Source organism: Heliangelus exortis, chromosome Z (assembly GCF_036169615.1).
Source record: "Heliangelus exortis chromosome Z, bHelExo1.hap1, whole genome shotgun sequence".
Taxonomy (NCBI): domain Eukaryota; kingdom Metazoa; phylum Chordata; class Aves; order Apodiformes; family Trochilidae; genus Heliangelus; species Heliangelus exortis.
Window position 1 is genome coordinate 64174274 of NC_092454.1, and position 22572 is coordinate 64196845.

Here is a 22572-nt window from a genome sequence, read left to right on the forward strand (position 1 = left end):
TACTTTCATGGGATTTTGATGTGTTTTTTCATTGTTTGGTTTACTTGCTTCCCAAGGAATAAAGAAATGAAGGTTAGTGACAACTAAATTATTATGTTGCCACAAAGAATTTGTGGGCTTAAAGATTTTTGTTTAACAGTTCCTGAGTACTGCAAATTATGCTGTCTTCTTTGAAAAAACAAGTATGTAGGGCATGTGGCTGTTCACATGTGCACACACTCTTTTCTGAGGAGAATGTATCGTAATATTTTTACATAATTATTTTTTTCAGTATGAAAAATACATCTGTCACACATGTTACAGCTAAGCCTTGGAAGAAGTTCAAATAATTGAGTAGTATCTTTATAAGAATACTTTTTGAAGTATATTTGCAAACCTCATTTTATACTAAACAAAGCAGGTATCAGAGTGACAGTAGATGACTCCAGTCCTTGTCTGTTTGCATGGTTAAGTGGGCACATTTAAAAGGGACTGTATGAAGACTTGCTAGCCCCAGATGTTCTTGGAGATACACAAAATATTTAACTGGAGGAGAGAAGAGTTTTATTCCATTGATTTCTGTAAGACTGGAGTTTTATTATGGTTCATTTTACAAATTGAGCAAAGACATTCTGTGACATGTTGATGAAGTATTTTAACATGCCACAGGCACGCTAGCTGTAGAAATTTGGTGGAAGCATAAAACACTACCTCAAAGAACATTTAGATTTGGCTGAGACTTATTGAGAGTGGCACACAAAGCAAAACAGATGGATTTTTTTCATTGTTTCTCAGTGAAATTATATGGGAGAGGCAGATTAAGCTTTTTGAAATTGCAGATAAGGATGATAATTGGTGAAATGTGTCAGTTTGTTGACTGGTATAACTAATGAAACACTAAACAAGACATCAGCAGCAGCTTCAGTGGTGCCTCTCCCAAGGTTCAAAGATGACCTTATAAATTGATGTTCTCTTTCCTTGAGTCTAATATCTGTTTCATAGGCTCTTAATGCATCTCTTGTCTTTTGAGATGCATTAACTGTGATATTGCTGGGAGTAATCCATTTAACTTTACCCATGGCACAGGTCTGAGTTAGGAGGTAGTTTTGATCGCAGTGCTCACATTGACAGTGCTCACATTCTCTGCCCAAGATGCTGAGGGTTCTTCAGCTCCACCAGTGCAGGGATGCTTCTGTTTTGGGTGTCTGTGGAGTTACAAGAGAGAGCAATACTGTAAATTTTGACAAAGCTTTTTTTTTTTTTAAGATTGTACACATCCTACAACTTAATGCCTTCCTTTTCTAGGGTTTATAACATCCTTTCAAGCTATCACAAGGAACTGTGTCCTTGCCAGCTCCCTAGATCTGAACAAAAAAATGTTAGTCCATGAACCATCATGAGAAAACTGCAAAACAATCACAATTTTCACACCAGTGCCTTTAAGATAACAATATATACCTCAGAACTGTGCTTCTGCTTTAAGATTAAAATACACTCAGTAAGTACTATACATATATGGCAGGAGAATGGAATTAAATAAGAGTGGAAAGAAGGGCCATGACGGCAGAATTCAGAAACTAGATCAGGAGACTCAAAGCTTAGTCCAACTTGTCCTTGAACATCTCCAATGATGGGGCATCCACAGCTGCTGGAAGACAGCTTTCCTTTCACTCAGGCTTCCAGTAGGACCAGTGGAAAGATGAAGGGTGGAAAAGAGAATGGGAAAACATGCTAAGAGCAAAGTGATTGAAGAGGTGCAGAGAACACTGTGTTATGCATATGTTGGCAAGGGCTCACTTGATGAAGTAGCAAAGGCCACAGGAGGAAAGGAAGAATTATGTTTTGTGGGTTTATAAAATTTGCAGTTTCTAGTAAGATTAAAAGACTCTGAAATACAGAGGTCCAAACTTGGGAAGACCCATCTACAGTGTCCTTAGAGTTATACCAAATTTAAAGAGAATTGTCTGAAAGTAGATACTGCATCTCGGATGAAGGAAAGCAAATTGTTATCTTTAATACAGACACTTTTATGGTCTAGCTGTACTGAGTCTCTTAGGCATTCTTTCATACATATTTCCTGCACTTGCTAACTATTGGTAGTGGTTCTGCTTTCTGTGAGTTCATTTGCTGGTGGATCTGAGGTATTTATGTTTGTTTTTCTCCTGCATTTCCAGAGATATGAAAAGTTAGATATTAGAAGTTAGATACCAGAAACATTAGATAGTAATGAAATCTTAATAGAAAAAAGTCACAAGGCTGTTCATAATACTGACCTGACGCTGCTGATTAGCTACAGGGTTTTTTTTTTCTCTTGGTTTCAGTGTTTATTTGTAAATAGCTTGAATAGTTCTCTTCAGGATAGGTCCATGTATGGATAAAACTTCACTAACATCTTGGGCAGCCATTTTGAGCAGCAAACCTCAGGTATGTAGGAAGTTGGGTAAGGAGAAGTTAAGTGCTTCAGCACTGGCCCCAATATTAATTGCTAATGTGGCTGATCTATGGAAGTTAACAGATTTTGAATAATACAGCTGAAATAAGTAAAATAAGTAAAATAATTTGTGATGTATTTGTAGATGGGGATAAATACATCTATAGGATGTATTTAGGATGTTAAGGATAGATCCTTAGGATCTATCTTAAAATAGGATATTAAGGCAGATCTGTGGGGCTCATGTAAGTTATCAATTATTGCTTTATAATGTAAAAGCTTAGTAAAGATCTATTATCTTGGTTTACCTATCCCACTTTTTAAATTGTGAGATTTAAGTTTAAGTAACTAAACATTTTTGCACGTAAAATGAAGAACAACTGTGTAATAAAGATTCAAGAATGTGGCTGGCATCTCCAAACATCTTGACCAGCTAGTGTTTGCTGGTTTGTCACAATAACACTTCAGTTACACCTGCTGAGCTACATTCACCAAGACAGAAAACTGCAGCAGAATCAAGGCAATGCTGACATTAGTAGAAAGCATTGCACTTCATTAGGTGAAGATTTTGTAAATACCTGAATGGGAGGAATAGCCTCCTCTCCATGGTTTCAATTACAGATATGTGCGGTACATCTCAGAAAAGAGAGGAATTTTTTCCAGGCAGAAACAAGAGGAAGGTAGTCTGAGTGTTAGATGAAAAGAAGCACAGGTGTGTCTGGACAGTGTCTGAACTTAAGGGCTTTTTAAATTAATGGTTGAGCAGTTTCCTTTGATAGGCGGGTGTTGAAGACTTTTGACAGTTCCTCTGTATGCTTCCTTATCACAATCAGACTCAACATCTGATCTGAGCTGAAATGAAGCCAGTGGTTGACATTCTGCAACTTGCTGGGTTTGACAGGTAATAGCATCATGCAGCACTGGATGTCCAGCCAGATAACTGCCAGCTTTGCAACAAGACTGTAGTTCAGATATCATCTCAGAAATTTCTGATGAGGTTAGGTATGACTTACAAATGAGAGAGCAGAGGGACTGGTTTGAGCATTTTCTTTGAGTAGAAGGATGTGTTGCTCTTGTCTGTCAAGCCTATCAGTCAATAATGAGGAAAAACGAGAATGCCCTTTCCCTCTGCCAAAGGACTCAGGAGCCCCCTGTAATCATTGGATGGAGGCTCTTGAAAAAATGATAGAATCATAGAATCACAAAGTGTTAGGGGTTGGAAGGTACCTGTACAGATCATCTACTCCAAAGGAGGATCATCTGGGGCAGGCCACAGAGGAACACATCCAGGTGGATTTTGGAAGTCTCCAGAGAAGGAGACTCCACAACCTCTCTGGGCAGCCTGTGCCAGTGCTCCATCACCCTCACAGTAAAGAAGTTTCTTCTCATGTTGAGTTGGAACTTCCTATCTAGCTTAAAGCCATTATACTTTGTCCTATTAGTGGGCACCCCTAAAAAGAGATTGGCCTCATCCTCTTGACACACACACCTTGGGTATTTATAGACATTAAGAAGATCCCCTAATTAGATCAGCTAAACAGCCCCAGTTCTATCAGTCTTTCAGCAAAATACAGCAAAGCTGCAAGGAGGGGAGGGAAGCAGCTGGCTCAGGAGAGTATGATGTTGTGAAAAATCACTTCCAAATCAAATTGCATTCAGAAGTTTGGAAACACTGATGCTCTTGACAAAGAGGTCAGGAGGAGACTGGGTGTGGCTTTTGACATTTGGGTGGGCATCGTGTATTGAGAGTGTTGTGTATGTGGTTGCATAACCACAGCTAGTGCTATCCACCTTACCAGTAAAAGTAACCAAAAGATCTCCCTGTGGTAACCGCAGACTTCAGTCCTGATCTTTGGTATCACCTGCTTCTTGCTGAAGAGTCTAAGGAAGTGAGCAACTCCCATGTGAAATCCCTTTTATGTGGGGTAAGTGTCCCAGCCCATACTACAGTGTGCAGTGAGTGGGGAGTGACATCATGATCTCAGGAGGATTAGCAGCTGGTGATGAATTCCTTTTTTATAGGCTTAACTGTACACTGAACACTTCCAGAATGATAAGATGTTTACAGCTGATTGGACATTATAATCCAAAAGAAATGCAGCTTTTTGGAAGGCTGTGACTTAATACATCAGATGATAGTAAACTAATGGGTATTTGGAATGCACTCAGAGACTATTTCTGGTATAGAGGAGGGCCTTTACAGAACAGACCCTGCAAGATGTGATTTTTATGGGTCTGTTGTAAGTAAAGCTCTGCAATTAAATGTTTCAGGGCTATAGAGTATCAGTGGTGGCTCCAAGGAGAGCTCAGTCCTTCTAATTAGAAGAATTAACATAGCCATTGGGCTCAGAACTTACCTGAGCTCAGCTGAGCTGAGGATATGTCCATGTTAAGATGTTTTCTTTAGGACCATGCTGATGCTATTTCTGCTGCACTTTGGTAACTATCCCTCCAACAACTGATGGTGGGGAAAGGTGGCATTGTGGTCAGAAAGCCTCACCTACACTGATAATGACAGATTATACCTCTTCCCATCACCTTTCACCTTTAATTAGCTCTTTCCACATCAGCCAGGTATTACCTGTTTATTGTCTCCTCAGAGGCACTGAATATTTTACCTGCTGGAGGAGGTGCAAGACTGGGCTGGATGTAATAGTGGTTTAATGTAGGAAGCTGCATCTCAGGTTTCAAACCATCTCTGAGTCTTCAGGCATTTTTACTCTAACTTTCTTCAGATTTTAGTTAGTTATCTGTTTGGTTTCATGTTCCACACCTGAGAGCACAGAGCACTGCTTTGGGCTGACATTAAAGTGTCCTAAAAGACTAACTACTGAAAAACTGTCCTCCATTGTATATGCCTTCCATGTACTATCACTGAAGCTGTAAATATTGAGTAAAATATTTTTCAAACTGTGATCTTTAGGAAATCTTTGTTAACAGCTGTCACTTCTCTTTATGCTGATCTGTTAAATGATGGGTTTGATTTTTTAGGGAAAAAAATAAAGAGATTAACATAAAGAAAATAAGTTGTCTAGGTATTTCATAGCAAGGGGATACAGATTTGAGGAAAGTGTGATTAATTTTATATGTTAAGTGCTGTCTCCTCACTTCTGATGCCAATTTTTATCACTGGCTCTAAGCCTGACCTTGAGCAAATTATTTCATCACTAAGTGCTTCCAGGATCATGGATCAAACATAATTATTGCAAAATGTTATTAAGTCAGGTTTCTGCTTCTGACTGTATTCAAGCAAATGATTTGGCACATTTAGACCTTCCAAGGGTAATTTACTGTTCTGTGCTCTCCCTTCGTATCTTGGCTGCAGTGCATAAGGGCAGGGGTTTTATACTGCAAAAATTAATGAATGTGAACCTGGCTTCCTGCTGAGACATTACAATTAATGTTAATTATGGGTAACATGGAAAAAAGGGAAAAGAGAGCTGGTGTAAATTCATAGGGTTGTCAAATATAGTTGGAACAGCTTATACACAGAATCTTTCCCAATAGACTGTAATCATCCTGTATTGCACATGACTCCTACAAAAGGTGGAAGAAACACAGTTTTTAAAACTGTAGCAGTAGCAAAAGTTCATATGTGGTAACAGTTGTGGGAAGGTTACTGAGGTGAGGGTGGGAATTCTGAGGTGAATGAGTTTGAGAATTACCAGGATATTCTTCTGTAGTGAAGTCACAGTATTCCTCTGTCCCAGTACCCATAGATAGGAGAAGTTTTTTAAGTTCTTCAGGGGTCCTCAGTACCACTGGATTGTACTTGTTAAGCAGTGTTTGCTTCAGCTTCACAGGGACATCCCAGCAACACGATTCAGTCCCTGCTATGGGTGTCATCTTGGCTTGCTTTTGTGCTAGGAATGCCATCAATCTGGGATGAATTTGTACACAGTTGTGTTTCAAGTGCCTTCATGATGTCTTCTTGTTTACCTTCCTTCCTTCTGGTCTGTGTGAGTAGCACTGTCTAAGCCAATTTCTTCCACACACCCAGAGACACCTGTTCTGTCAGTTGAGTGGGATAATTTTTCAGCTGGCAGAAAGTCAGAAGGAGAGAGCAGCTCTAGAGTTATTACAGCTTCATCTGTAATTTCTGCTAATACTCCTGTTCTGGACCTGCCTAGGTCCCAAAAACTCATGCTATTTTTTTTTTTTAATTATTTTTTTCTATTTTTTTAATTTTTTTCCTCCCCATGAAGGCCTAAAAAGCCAAGCCCAGAAAAAAGGAAGATTAAAAATCAAATAGTCTTCCCCTAACTGCTAGATCAGAAAGCTACCAAGGCTGGATCCTCACAGCATGCCAAGCAGTGCCATTCTGATATCCATTTCCCGGCACCTATCCATATTCACATGTCATGTTTAGTGTCCCTGCAATGCCATGCAGCAATGGTAAGTTACAAAATTATTAAGTTATTGGAATGAGAAAGCTTCTTCCACTGCATGATTTGTTATGTACAGGCATATGAATGATATGGTCATGCAAGAGGTGCTTTGCATAACACAGGTCATGTCACACCTCCAGGGTGTAATTGCATGTTCCATCACTACTGCAGGGAGGGCAGGTGCATACTTACAAGACTCTGCCACGTCTGTTTTTTGCAATGTTGTTATGTTGTGTCATATTCTTGTTATCTGAATCACAGGATTTGTCAGAAGTTTCGAGATTGCCAGAATTTCCATGTAGCCAACATGACATTGGCTATAGCTTTTGCATGACTTTGGAAACATGAAGGGAAGGTTGTCCTAATTACCTAAGAAGTCCAGCTGAAGTTTCAGTCCAGTCAGCTCTCCCTGCCATATGCTGAGCAGGGTGACAAGCAGAGAACTACTATTGGAGAGAATTCTTGAACAGCAAAAGCATTAAAATCCAATTGCTACTCAAGAAGCAAATAATAACAATCCTTAATGTATATTTTCTTAAGTAGAGAGGAGCAATGTACAGTACCATATAGAAATGTTTCTAGTGGGTTCACATCCCTACAATTTTATCTAATGTAAATTAAAGAAGAAAGACCAGGTCTTGACACTTCAGTTGAAAGAAAAATTTAGAAATTCAGGCTGCATTCGGTAAACTGCATCCCATGCCTGTGTCCTGTTTTGTAATGGAGTATTTGGAGTCTGTGGTGTTCTCCTTAGGAATGAGACCTTCAGCTGTGACAGCTTCATTACTCATTTACACCAGAAAGCCAGGGAACTTTCCTTATTAGTATATGCCACAAATTAATGCACAATACCACAGTTTCAATCAGAGTTTAAGAACCTATTTTGTTTATTTTTCTTTTGGTTTATCTTCATTTGCACTGTTATAACTGATTAACTTTTACTTGAAGGGAAAAATCTTGATAATTTATTTTTCTTAAAGCTTGTCCCATAAGAGTGCATCTACAAAACTGAACTAACAGCCCCTTTCTGTTCTTTTAGGGTGGTCTGGTGTTCCCTTTGAAATATGTATCATACCAAATGTCTTTTGAGATATTCAGCACTTTCCTAAAAGCTACAAGGGCAAGGTTAAGGCAACAAAGTAATTCCCTGCAGTTTCTTTTTTTTTTTTTTAATGAGATTGCTTGAAATTTGTGGCAGCTATGTTGTCCCCAAGATTCAGACACCCTTTGACACAGTTACACTCTCTATTATATTAATTTGCATATGTTAACTTATTATGTATGTAATATATATATTTATGTGCTATACACTATTTTCATGCCCTTTTCTTTTTTTATTACTGTTTATTCTTAACTAAAAATTCTTCACAGGCAAAAAACAGATTTTTGGCTGGGGAACAGAGAGTCTTTGTGCCTGTTGGGAAAAATCAAACCAGCAAACCCTTTCAGTAGTTTTTTCAGGTAGTTATGTCCATGACTGTAGCTCATGTCAGACACTAAAATCACAGAAGGCAAAGACAAAAATCAGCCTTAAATTCCCTGATCTTTCATTGTGTCTTGTCCATTTCTTACATTAATCAAGCAATTAGTCTTTTTTTTCCTAAGTTGAACATCCTCACTGTGACTAATGCTTATCAAGGTGGATAGGCAATACCAGCACAAACCAGGGCATCATTTGCTGCACGGGGCACACGCACTTAATAAGAAAGTGAGCCTTGGCTCCAAATGTGCTAATAAATTTTTAATAGTCAGACTCTGTATTGCATACTAATGTATTTACACAGTAGGATCTGTTTGGGAGAGAGAAATATTTTTAATATAACAAAACTCTTTGTGTTGCTGACTCAGCTCCCTGTGATTTTTGCTGTACACTAACCTTGCACCTAATGTTCACATCTGTAGGACAGTCTTAAGATGGCACTTTTACATGGCTGGGAGATTTATCACAATGCAAAGCAGAGATAAGTTAAGCTGGTTTTGTTTTGCTGTCCAAAAACCTACTTCCACTCAGTGCTTATCTATGTAAAACTTGTTGACAAGGAACTCCACCTTTGATTTTGTAATTAGTTCTGCATTATTTTATTATTGTCACTTAGTTTAGGTCATCTGTGATCTAAGAAAATGATGCAATAAAAAGGAAATGGAAATAGGAAGAAAGATTATTGGTGAAATGTAACAGGCCTCTTGCTTATTTGCATGCATATATTAAGCCTACTAGTATTTTAATAGAATGCTCTTTGTATAGATGCAGACTGTCTCTATAATTTATGCTGAATAGCACTGTGATCCATGAACAGTCGGACTGAAGACCTTTGATTTGGAGTTAGAATGACCCTGGCTAGTCTTGGGAATGTGTCTGGCAGGGAGCTGTTTTGGTATTTTGGTGGCATTGTTGGGTTTTAATGATGTGACGGACAAAACAAAAAAAAGTAATCAGTGAATCCAACATTCCCATATATGAAATCCCCATCTGTGAAATTAAAGCACATATACATGTTTGAAAGAAGAGTCACCACAAGAAATGACCAGAAAAGTCAGAATGCTATACAGAACACCACAGAACTTGGTATCGAGGACTTTATGGCTAAGGAGTCTTTTTTCTGACATTGCAGCAGAGTTAAAACTATAACAATCAATAATCAGGAGGAAATATGGGCAAAAAGCTCATAAAGCTCACTTCTATCACAATAAATCCATAAGAATAATTCCACTTGTGAATTCACTCACTCTACATTAGCAAAGAAAGCCACAGAGGATAAAAAGTCTTACAGGAATTTTTGGGTGCAAGAGTAATTTTTTTCATACAGAAATCTTCGACTGCTCAATATAAAAAAATTCGCAATCATTCAGAATGGAAGTGACCTTGGAAGGACATTAGCCCAGCCTCCTGCCCAAAGCAGAATAATCAGGGTTTTGTCCAGTTTGTGTTCAAGAACATCCAATGACAGAGATAGCACAATTTCTCTAGGAAACCTGGTCCACTGCGTGGTTGTCCCTATGGGAAAAACGTTGTTCCTTATCTCTACCCTGGACCTCTTTATCTTCAACTTATACCTTTTAACTCTTACCTTCCTGTCAGGCACCACTCTGAAGAACCTGTCCCTGCTCTCTCCATCCCCTGCCCACAGTTGCTGGGGTGCTGTTCGGTGCCATCTGGGTTGCAAAGCTGAGCCATGCTCACACTGCTGCAGGAGCTTCTGCTGATCAGACAGGTGTCAGCTGGCTGCCTACCAGGCCCAGGATGTTCTCTCTAGCTCTGACCCCAGACTCACTTTCAGTGCAGGCTCTGCCAGCCTGGGCCAGAGCTGCACATTACACCTGCCCCAAGTGCATGGGGTACCTACTGGACCCTCTCTCCTTCCTGTCCAGGTCCCTCTTGATGGCAACCCTGCCCTCATGCATTATTGAGTGGTCCTTGCATGTTGGTCTTACCTGCTAACTCAATGAAACTGTACCCTGTCACCTTATCCACCTTGTCTATGATACACATCTTAAACCTGACAGGTCCAGTACAGATCCACACAGACCCTCTATGTTACCACCCTCAAGGCAGAGTATAACTCATTATCCACCAGGTCTGAGACCTATTGTTCAGCCAGGTATTTACTCAGCTGCTTGTCTCCTCTCATCCACAGTTCCAGTAATTTTATCCCAGAAGACACCCAGCTGGTCATGCATGATTTACCCTTACACGTTCAGTGCTGACTGTCCACTCCCTTCTCCTTCACGTGCTTCATGTGCTTCAAGAGGACTTGCTCCAGCTTCAGTGAGGCTGACTGCTCTGTGATTTTCCAGTGTGTCCTTTCCAATTTTCTTGAAGACAGGTGAAGATAGGTTTCTGGTTTCCATTTTTAAGAAACCTTTCAGACATTAAAGCAGCCTTGCAAGGACACTGGTCATCACTTTTCACTGCAGCCAATGGGTCTTATCAGCTGTGTATTTACACTCTCAAACTGGGATTTCAGGCAGACATTAATTTGACTCGTAAGGAAATTGTCCTTACACAGCCTAACTTTCTCAGCTGAACAGACCTTTAAGTATAGCAGTGTGGTAGATCTTTTTCTACACCAGGTCTCTTTCATGCTGAAGTGACACTGTGCACAAAAGGTGCTCTGCATGTTGACAGCATGTGAGAAGAGAAGTCCAAAGAGCAAGTTCGCAGAGGGTGTCAAGCACATTGTGTTTCAGCTATGAGAGTAAGTCAGCACCTGTGTGTGGTACGTGTCCTGTCAGCATACCTGAACTAGTCAGTTAAGTTCTGTCAATGATTTTACATGTAAACCATGACTATGGCTGTGCAGAGTAGTTCCCCAGGTCTCTGCTCTCAAAGGACTATAAACTGATTATGAAGGATTACAGGAGTCATCTTGAAAAAACAGATGATGGGATTTGGGCTTAGCCCTTTCTTTGTTGAATCATTTCCTCCACTGCTGTAGAAGAGCAAAGTTAGAAAGGAGGGAAGCAGCCTAAGGCTGCAAAGGGCTTTTGGCTTGCTGTTCCAGCACATGCACTGTGCAGCCTCAGACCATTTTGGGGGTGATGTTGCTGGTCATCCATGAGTAGGGTTTGTCACGCGGGTGATTGTGGTGAGGTGCTGCGGTGGTAGGAGGGTCTCACTGAGCCAAGACAGCTGGAGGCTAATGGCCTGGAAAATTCAGAGGGTGAAACTGGATCACTGTTTTAACACCTACAAAGGCAGTCAACCCAGCTGCTGCTGCTGGTGGGCAGCACACAAACTCAGGCACAGCATGGCTGCTGTGAGAACACACATGCAGCTGCATGGGGCAGCTGTTTTCTACATGTTACTAAATCCTGGGAATATCTTAGAAATGCGTCAGCCCTTATTAAGCCTTGTAGCACGCAACTTTTTTTTAAGATGGTGAAGATTATTTTGTAATTCATTCATAAATAAAATGAAAACTTATTAGGATTTTCCTTCCTTAGAAATTTTGGACACACTGCATAAATTCCTTATTATTATGTAAAATATAATTTTATTTGATATATTATTAGATATTATCTGTGTACATAAGGATCTGTGTCTGGTTTATATGCATTACATTAAAGGCAAAAAGAATTTGCAAAGTCTCATTGATAACTAAACGTAAATAAAGATACACTTTATGGTGTTTTTCTGTTTGTCCTCTGAGGTTCTCTCACTGAATGTCACTAATACCTTTGCAGCTCTAGGGCTGAGAAGGCGAGTTTTGTGCACAGAAATTTAATGCCAGGAGAAAAAAAGTTTCACTCACAGATTTGGAGGCCATCATAAGTAGGCCCTGTTGCCCTCGTAATAGATGAGATTCTAATAGAGAAGCCACTACCACCAACCAGAATGGCTTGCATGGGTATTAATGTAAGCCTGGAGTCCTTTCTTCCTCTGTTCTCACCATACAGTGAACCACACTGACCTTTTAAGGGAATAGCTCAGATTACATGTTCCTAGATGGTCCAACAGAATGACCCAACAGCAGTATAAAAACAGGTGCTCCCTCCAGACAAATTTAAGAAAAATCATCCCAGATTGCAAGGATGCTGGTGAGAATGACAGATCATTTGAGCATCAAGATATCTTGGCACCACTCCTGTCTGGTGGTCTCAGCCATCTCCTGACTCCCAGCTGTGGCCAGTGTCTAGAAAATCAGATAGTGGCTAAAAAGAAAAATCCATAATACAGGCAGCTGTTTATGCTATTATCGTAAAAAAATAACTCAATTTTTTTGGCAGTGTGACTGCATGAACTTTGCAAATCAACAGGTGCTATGGGTACACTAAGGTGTCGTCTCTGACAGCTCTCCCTAGAGTCCTTAGGAAACAAGTGGATATGATATGAAGATTCACATGAAAGTATCTCTTGTTAGCAATATTTGAGACTGCTGGTGAAATAACAATATTATAAAACTGCTTTTTCTAGTTCTCTGCTTCGACAGTTATGTAGAACAGACACCTTTGTCGAGGGAGCAACCGTACAAGGAGATCCACTTGCTGGAAGTCAAAACTAATCAAATTCAGACTGCAGGTAAGGCATGAATTTTTTAACAATGAAGGCAATTAATCACTGGAAATGGCACTCATCCAGAGGTTCTTCATCTCCTCCAGGACTGGAGAACTACTGAAAAGAAGTGCAGGAATGCTCAAGCAGGGGGTACATGCTCTATGCAGAAAATGCTGGGTAAGTTTTTATGAACATACAGGAATTCAGTTTCTGTCCCATCTATCCTCAGACTCTGTGCCAAGTCATTCAGCAAAACACTTCCACAGTATCACATATCTGCTTTTAAACATGTTACCCTCAGATTAAATGCTAGCAAACCCAGACAGATTAAACCAGCTAACCAAATTAAACTAAATCTTGCTGGTTTAGACACTTTCTGATATCTGAGATAAGGCACTGTTTTCATGACTGTGGATGGTAAACACTGCACAACAACTGGGACCCACTGCAGGGGTGAAGTGAGTGAGCTTAGGAAGCCAAACCAGGATAAAACTGTCTGCTTATTTGGTGGGGCTGGTTTTCTGTGTTCTGTCAGTTTAACTCTGTTATGCAGCTGGTAAAACAAACACCAAAAGTGAATGAGTACCAGCATGCACAGGAGAGAAGAGCAGGGCAGATTTAACACCTGGCTTCAGCAGCAGCCCAAAATTAGAGTAGTTCACTTATACCATACCTGACCCTGGGAGCTATTCTTCCTTAAGCTGCAAAGATGGACACTTGAATGTTCTTCCTCTTCTCTTATGGCAAATATGAGTAAGAGCTGATGTTATTTTTGTTAGAATTTATTGTTTGTATTGTGTAGGTGCTTCATAGGCCACCCCAGGTAATCCCATCTGGGGATTACCCCACACACATTATTGGAGTTCCTTATAATAGATATAATGGCTGATGAGTCCCACCACTTAATTACTGTGAGGTGCAACATACGTAAGGCTTGTGATATGACATGGAATTTCCATCATGGAACCATCACCATGATGGGGCAAAACGTAAACATGTAACTGGACAGGGACATCAGATTGCCTTCTAAAGTTATCTGTGTCTCAAATAAGCACTCTACATGCAAAGAAATGAACAGTCCTTAACCCTTAAGCCCCATCCAGCTGCCCAGCAGAGCCTAGCAGTGTGGAAGGGCCATGAGTGATGAGCAGGAAGAATGGGGAGGCAGGAGTTTCTCAGAAGAGCTTTATCACTGGAGTAAACATATCGCTGAGTCACACCCCTTTTTTTGTGATGAGAAAAATACCAGAAGATAACTAATTGTAGGACATGCTATCCAAGTATTACCACTGTTTAAGGTACTATAATTACAATAATGCATCATAACTGAATACAGTACCTCAAGTATTGCAGCTACACAAAGATAGCCATGATGGCTCCATACTGTCCCAGGGTTCAGTACTGTCAGTTGGTACGTCCTAACTTTCCGTTATCCTGCCAGCTTTATTGTCATGTTTTCTTGCAGAAAAAGTGTTGTTCCCTGAGTTATTTAGGAAAGTACATGTCTCAGGTACTTTATTTTTTAGTTCAAAGTAAGGGACAGCCTATTCCCTTTTGTTATTTCTGTTTTGATGTATTTCCCAGGGATGTCTTTCTTCTGTATCAGCTCTGATCAGACTAGTTGGTCTGTGGGAACCATTTTTCTGTTTAAATAAAATGTCTGATTTTAGGTATGTCTGCAAATGTGAAAGCCTGTGGTGTAAACTGCTAAAGTTGCCACAAATACTTTCTTCATCCTTACTAAAAAATTAATATTCCTGTGAGGACGTTTTTGCTCACCATATAGATCTATACATTAGTGTTGCAGCAGTCTGTAGGGTTTTCACATGTAAGAGCTTTTTTCTGGTTTTGTTTTTGTTTTGTTTTTTTCTGCTTGGTAAGGCAATTGAGAGGTGGCTTTAAAAGAGACTGACTTTATTAGCACCATCAGATAATGCAGACCTCAGCTGCAAGATTTAACACACAGTTTGCTTCCTCCGTGTGAAGCTATGGAATTAGTCTGTTAGGTGTTAATCCTGGTGAGCATGGTGTCACATCATCATCCTAAAACAGAAGCTTTGATTTTTTTGAATTTTTTTAAGTTACAGGCAGTTAAAGATTTAAAAGGGTATGTGTCACAGCTTTCAGACCTACACATGGCATGATAGTCACAGTCGTGGTTGGACACCCACTCGAGAGTACATCCCAGACCTTTGTGCCAGCTCTGTCAGCTGTTGGACTCTTTGTTGAGGGGGGAAAACTTGTAGCCCCAAAAAACTTGTAGCCCTAGGACACTAAAACTTTCTACTGCGGTTTGTTTTGGCTGAAGTTGCCACTGAAAGCGGAAATATTTTTCTCCTTCTTCCTCTTAATTTGTCTTCTGTGTGATAAGTTGTCCTGTAAACAAAAAGGACAGATAAACTCAGGATTGGTTTTCCATCTTGCCAGTGAGTGTTTAAAGAAGCACTGCAAATGCAAAGAGAGGAATATGAATGTCCATGAGTGTGTGTGCCTGCTTTTTTGAAGAGAGTTTAAGACACTGCATCCAGAGCTCTAGGTGAACAAAATGTGTGTCTGCTCAAGGTATTAGAGAAACTTCAGATCTATTTGACATACTTACTACCAAAGAGTCTTCTGCTTTGCAGGAGTGTGCTTCTGTCTATATGAAGAATTTGCAAACGTACCAAGAATCTCTGCTTGTTTTTTTTCCTGTTTGGTGATGCCTGCACCCATTCATAGAATCATAGAATCATAGAATCATGGAATTGGCTGGGTTGGAAGGGTCCTCAGAGATCATCAAGTCCAACCCTTAATCCACTACCGCTGCAGTTACCAGACCATGGCACTGAGTGCCACATCCAGTCTTTTTTTAAATATCTCCAGGGACAAGGAATCCACCACCTCCCTGGGCAGCCCATTCCAGTACCTGATCACTCTCTCTGTAAAGAATTCCTTCCTAATATCCAGCCTAAACCTCCCCTAACAGAGCTTCCATGCCCTCCTGTCTTACTGAGAGTTGCCTGGGAGCAGAGCCCGATCCCCCCCTGGCTCCAACCTCCTTTCAGGGAGTTGTAGAGAGTGATGAGGTCTCCCCTCAGCCTCCTCCAGGCTGAAAAGCCCCAGCTCCCTCAGCCTCTCCTCATGCTGGGCCTGTTATTTTTGGTTATCAGGATGGACCGAGTTATATCACAGGACAGTAATAGCAACTTCTATCACAAAGGTAAGTTGTTGTATCTATTGTAGTAAAATAAACATTTGATTAGCAAGTTTTTATGAATGTGCATGTATGAAGGAACAGAGGGATTAATATTCTGAAATGATACTAATTGTTTTTATGTAATATGTGTGGTGGCATATGGTTAAAATTTTCTGTACTATACTAGAAACATAAAAAAAACTAAAAAAAAATTTAAAAAAATAATCCTGGACTTAGATTAGATGAGGTTTTGGCACATTTTCTATGAGCAGTGTTACAGTAATTGCCATGCACCTTGAATAAAAGAAGGAAAATTACTACAGAACAGCCACAATTTGGGAAACAGCTTCAGCCATGCTATAAATAATGTAACTACTGAAAAGAGCTTAAGAAATCAAGGCTTTCACAGCCATTCTGGGGGAAACAGAATTAACATGCATTTACTGGATAGGCTCAGAGGTGAGGTGCTGACAGAAAAATGGTGACAGTTAGATGATGAAAACAACCCACATGAGGAAAGTCAAGAACAAAGAGACACTGGTATCTGAAATTCTGTGCAGTCTTTTTAATTTGTGTTTATATTTTGATAAGACATTTTATTATGGCTGGTTTTAAGATTAGATCCCAGCAAACAAATTGCACAGTAGCTCAGCTTCTGCACAAATGTTCATTGCTCTCTATGTCAGGATGAAAAAAGAGGTTAAACACAGTTCATCACAAACATCTCTTTGTCATTTTGCCTTGTGCTTGAAGAATATCCCTTCTCCATTTTCTGTCTTTGGCCTTTGAAGATCACTTCTATTATGGAAAGTGTCTGGAGGCCTGAGGATCAGTACAGCACATCTGCGGTAGAGCCTACAAGGAGGAAGAGCCTACTTGTTCTTTGGCAAAAAAATGAGTCCCTTCTTTCCCTGGGGGGAACAGCTTTTAGGCTGATGAAGTAAGATGAAAGATTTGCCTGAAAAAGCCAGCCTTCATGAAATCCCTGCTTGAGGGAGGTCTTCTTAGGATGACCAGCTGAGATGTTTTAGATGCAGTTCCATCCTTCTAATAATGTTATGAGGCTTCCCATTCTTGGGATTTGCCTAAAACCAGGGAAAGACTGAGCTCAGATGCACCTTGCAAATCACTAGTGTCTTCAAAGAACAAGAAAACACTATTTTTTTTTTCACTAATAAAAGACAAAGAAAGCTGTCATGTCCTGGCAAATATTGGTATTGTTGTTATAAAGATATAATATACACAAAGTAATTTTTCAGGGTGGTAGGTGGAAGCTGAGCCCCAGAGCTATTTGTGGACAGGCTTTGACCCTGCACTCTCAGTCCTCAGTGAATGCTCCATAATGTGGTCAAGAAGTCCATCTGGACTGTTTCCTGGACTGTAACAGCATCATTCTTGCATCTCAGTTAATATCCTGTTCTGCCAGCATCAGCTTCTCCAAGAATCTGGCCACTCCTGTGGTAGAAACTTTTTTCAGAACACAAGTCAGTATGCCAGTGGGGACAGGTTTTCAGGCTGTATTCATCTTTGTCATTCAGAACACACTGATCAGGAGTGTGGTCAGAGATTAAGGGACATGGTTATTTCCCTTTAATTGTTTGAAACCATACTTTTGAAGCTGTACCTAGAATACTGGTGTCCAGTTTGGGGCAGAACAACAGTGATACCAAGAGACAGGAGTGATTCCAGAAGAAGGCCACTGTAAACACTGATGACTTGTAGGGAAAGGCCAAGAAGGGCAGGTGTCTTTAGCCTGCTGAGTAGAAAGCCAAGCATGGGTCTAATTGATTTCAAATACTTAAAGATAGGCCACAGAGAAAGCAGAGTCAGAGACGCAGAGACACAAGACAAGACACAAGCATTGTTCACTAGTTACAGTAAAGGTAATAGCTGAATATAAGAAGAAAAATTTTTCACTATGATTGTGGTCCACCAGTGGCCCAGTTGTCCAGGGAGTCTGTAGGTTCTTCATTCTTGGGGATATTCAGACATCAACAGGACCCCAAGGAACTTAATCTGGACACTTCTGTGTTGAGAAGAAGGGGTTGGACCAAAGATCTGTATGGGTGTTTTCCCATCTAATTATCTTCCCATTATTGTATGACCTCATATAAAGCACCTGAGCTGATCATGATACAGAGTGGTAAGAGGGTTTTGAGAAATAGGGTGACTTTGCAACTACAAATAAGAAAGCCCTGAACACCCATATGATCCATAAGTTGTGCTTGATCTAAAGCAGTAAACTTTTGTATAACGAGGCTCAAATCATAATAGTCTGAATCTTTACTGTATTGGTCAAATGGACACCCAGGAAATTTAGGGAGGAGTAATGTATCTATGAACAGCTTTCACAATGGATGAAGACAACTGATGTTTAGTGCCTATCTTTGATTTCTCTATCTGATTTTTAAAATTCATATTCTCACACTTCTAGGTAGTTTGTCAATGTTCTATGCAATAGGTACAGATAGCCTAAATGCACATAAAATAGTTTCAGCCTCTATGAAAGCTGCTTTCTTCGCTGAAATAAATTGCAAGCGTGTCTTTATACTCCTATCCTTTGCATTAAAGAGCACCTGAAAGGCTACGGTGGACATTAAATCTTCAGTACAAGCACATAAGAAAAGTTATTGTAGTATTTTTTAACTAGCTTGTGACTGATTTTTTTCTGAACGTAAGCCCTTCAGTCGTATTTAAAATTTTGAACAGAGCACAGTAGTTCCTTCTAAAAAATAGTGTCTTGCCTAAAAGAGGAGGGTGTTTGCAAAAGGTAAATTAGTTGACTGAAAAATGCTGTGGGGACACATTCAAGTGTGCTCCATTGTTCTCAATCTGTATGCCTCTTCAGTTGACACTACATCCTATCAGAAACCCATTTTTAAATGTAGGATCATGAATCACACACAAAAACCCCCTAGCATATTAGAAGCTAAAGGACATAGGACTATAACAGTTGATTTTGTTTTGTTTTAAATAAGGCAGTTTTGTTACTATTTTTCTCTGTGAGCAAATATTTGTAGCTCCTTGCCTTGCTTTTACCCCAGTTTTTAAGAGAAGAAAGAAATAAAAAATCCAGTTCTGAGAAGAAATGAGCTTCAAGTAAATGAGTAATGGGAATCAAAGAAACAGGAAAGATAAAGTGGAAAAATATTTTCTCAACCGATGGTGAGAAAAGGACTGGAGGAATGTGAACGTATAAACACAAGAAATTTAAAAAAAAAATAAGATTCCGAATTCCTTAGGTGCTACATATGAAGTTTGATTTGCTGCTTCATATGAAGTCTGACTTGCTAGTATGTGGAACACTGAAAAATTCATTTTTAACAGCTGTAGTGAAACACCTCCATTCAAGTCCAGTCCTGTATATCTGACAATATACAGGTATTAGAAGGCCTTAGCAGGCCCTTGGCCTAGAGCTGTAAGACCAGGAATTTCCATGGTAAATATGGTATGATTTCCATGGTAAAATAAAGTGTAACAAGATAAACTGAGTTAAAGATTCTGTTGGTGGATTGTCAAGAAACACATTTCCCTTTAATGACATCTTCCAGACTGGGGTGGTGATCAGACAGAAGAATACTTGGAAATCCTTTCATTTGAGGAGCTGCAAGCTGTAAAAAAACTTTTGGGAATATTTTATGTAGGAGACTGTCAGAACTGCAGCAATGTGAGGCAGCTTTCCTGGAAGATTTACAAAGAAAAAAAAAGAGGAAATTTCCTTCCTTTATGCCTTCTCCATTAATACCTCCATGGTATCCTGTGTTTAAACACTTGTGTAGGAGATTGTTTAGAGACTCCACAATGTGGAATCATACAATGGAAGTAAAAGGAATCAGTGCAGGAAACTCATAGCTAGCATGTTGTCACTTATTTTCCTAATTTAGTTTTTATCTGACTGAAAGTAAAATTTGCTGCAGGTGATTGAAGACCTGTGTTGGGTGATGCCCCAGATAATTCAAAAGTGCAACATATAAAAGTAATTTTTCAGTTGGAGCAAGTGGCAATAAAGACACACTTGATGTCTGCTGAGGTTTACATATCTGATATATGGAAAGTGAAAATAATATGCAACAGGTCTGATTAATTCTAAACAATGTTTTTTACAGAAGAGTACTTCTTTGTTGATACTCTAGTGGGGAGGAAGGCCATCCAGAAGTACCTCGACAGGCATGAGAGGTGGGCTTGTGTAAATTATAGGAACTTCAACAAAGCCAAGTGCAAGGTCCTGCACATGGGTTGGGGCAATAAAAAGTGCAAATGCAGGCTGGGCAATAAGTGCACTCAGAGTAGCTCTGAGGAAAAGGAGCTGGGGTGCTGGTTAATGAGAAGCTAAACATGAACCAACACATGTGCTTGCAGCGTAGAAAGTCAATTGTATCCTGGGCTGCATCAAAAGAAGTGAGGCCAGCCAGTCAAGGGAGGTGATTCTCCTCCACTCCCATGAAAACCTGGAGTACTGCGTCCAGTTCTGGAGCCCCCAGCACAGGAAGGGTATGGAGCTGTTGGGAGTCTAGAGGGAAGCTGCAAATATGATCAGAAGGCTAAAGCACCTGTCCTACAAAGACAGGCTGAGGGAATTGGGGTCGTTCATCCTGGAGAAGGGAAGGCTCTGAGGAGACCTTACAGTGGCCTTCAAAGGGGCTGAGTAGGGCCTTTTTATGTGGACATGAGTTGATAGGACAAGGGGGGAGGATTTTAAACTGGAAGAGGAGAGATTTAGGATAGACATTAGGAAGACATTATTTCCTATGAGATTGCCTAAGGTTGCCTAGAGAAGCTGTGGATGCCCCATCCCTGGAAGTGTTCAAGGCCAGGTTGGATGGGGCTTTGAGCAACCTGATCAAGTGGGAGGTGTCCCTGTATATGGCAGAAGGCTTGGGACTAGGTCATCTTTAAGGTCCCTTCTAACCCAAACCATTCTATGATTATGTGATTCTTTTACCCGTTTGAGACATTAAAGCACGTGTCATTTTTTCAGAGAATCAATGCCATGTTAACATCTAGGAATTAGAGTTATAAGAGCTTTGGACTGCCAGAATCATGGATCTATAAGCACCTGTGACAGCTTGTTCAAGTATTCTCAGATGGGTCTGAACTCCACCGGTTATTGATGCTGCTGTGATAGATTTGAATCATTAGAGGTCAGGCTTAAGGCCTTTTTGAAAATTAACTTCTCTAATGTTAAATGTGAAATTAACCAGATACTCTCAAATGACTTAAGAAAAATCGATTAATTTAATGTTGAAGTAAACGTGTGAGGAAAAGATGTTGTCATTATTGCTGTGTTAGAGAAAAGGAAAAGGACCTCTACAGAGAGCCTAATGTAAGAGACTTGCTCAAGGTCCCACAGGAAATATAATACAGGAAATTGAGAAAGAATACCCATATCTGTCTGTGATTTTGGATCTGAATCACAAAAGTGTCTTTTTCCTCAAAGTTTTTCAAGCAAATTGTATGCCTGATAAATTATCTGTATTTTTACCATGGCTCAACTATGTTTTTTCCTCTGCCCTCCTTATTCGAAAATGCATACTATTTTCTTCTGTTGTCCATTCTATAAAGGTTAAGGTACATTCAGATCTGCATTGTGTTTTCTATATAAAGAAAGAGAAATAATAAGTCAGAGATTATCACTTTTAGCTCATTATGTCTATAATATGTCTATTATTATTTTTCTTTATATAGAAAACACAGCCATTCTATAAAGGCTAAGGTACATTCAGATCTATATAAAGAAAGAGAAATAATAAGTCAGAGATTATCACTTTTAGCTCAGTATTTCCTACAAGATGGATATTTATTTTATCTGTTTTTGTGTGCAAAAAAACAGGTTAGATTTGGACCCCAGACCACTGACAAACCATTACAGTTTTCATCACATGAGTTAGTCTGTAGCTAGTCTGGAAAGCTGCATCACTTCTGATGGTGAGTATGGTGAAAGCTTGTGAGAGGAGTACAGACTGAGGTTTGGGTAAATGGTTTGAAAAAGGAACACATAAGCTTTTCATTCACCTTCTTCATTAATAGTTATTTCCAGGGTAATTAATGTGCATGTAATTAATTAAATTTGTACTGATATCATGAGGAGAAGCATGCAGTATCCTTGGGGCTGTCTGTTAATAATTTTTAGTAACTTGGATAGAGATTCATTTGCCCTACAAATGCTGAAAAATCTGTTTTGCTTAAAGAACTAGTGCAATGGGAAGCTGGTATGCAGTAAATGTGAAAGCCTGTCTCGATCACTGTCTGCCTGTTTTCTTTCATTTTAATAATGGGGGTTGTTAAACAGTGAAGTATTATTTTATCCACTGCTTTGTTTGAGATAATTAGAATATTCAAGTAAATGTGATCTGTTTTCTCTAGCTGTGCTTTCTTCCAGTACTTCTGTATTCTGCATGAGAAGAGAAATTCTTCATCTTATTCTTGCCCAAAAGTCAAGAACAAAGGTGATCCATCTGAAAAGAGCAGAAACTGCCTCATTAGCTTCTGTCTTGTAAACCCTCATCAGAGATACTTGTTGAAAAATGACACTGTACAGAAAGTAATCTTATTTTTAAGACTTAGTGTTTCAGTTCAGTTTATAACTGGGCCTCTTAACAAGCTG

The 22572-nt window shown here is 39.7% G+C and overlaps 2 long non-coding RNA genes across 2 annotated transcripts; both read left to right on the forward strand.

Annotated features, from left to right (window-relative positions):
• Nucleotides 1–2079: 2079 nt before the first annotated feature.
• On the forward strand, nucleotides 2080–8708 carry LOC139790100 (uncharacterized). The gene is made up of 3 exons (XR_011723385.1): nucleotides 2080–4339; nucleotides 6616–6805; nucleotides 8170–8708. It is a non-coding gene; the product is annotated as an uncharacterized lncRNA (long non-coding RNA).
• A 7203-nt stretch (nucleotides 8709–15911) lies between these two features.
• LOC139789917 (uncharacterized) lies at nucleotides 15912–22207 on the forward strand. Its single transcript, XR_011723293.1, has 2 exons — nucleotides 15912–15992; nucleotides 19520–22207. It is a non-coding gene; the product is annotated as an uncharacterized lncRNA (long non-coding RNA).
• Nucleotides 22208–22572: the final 365 nt, after the last annotated feature.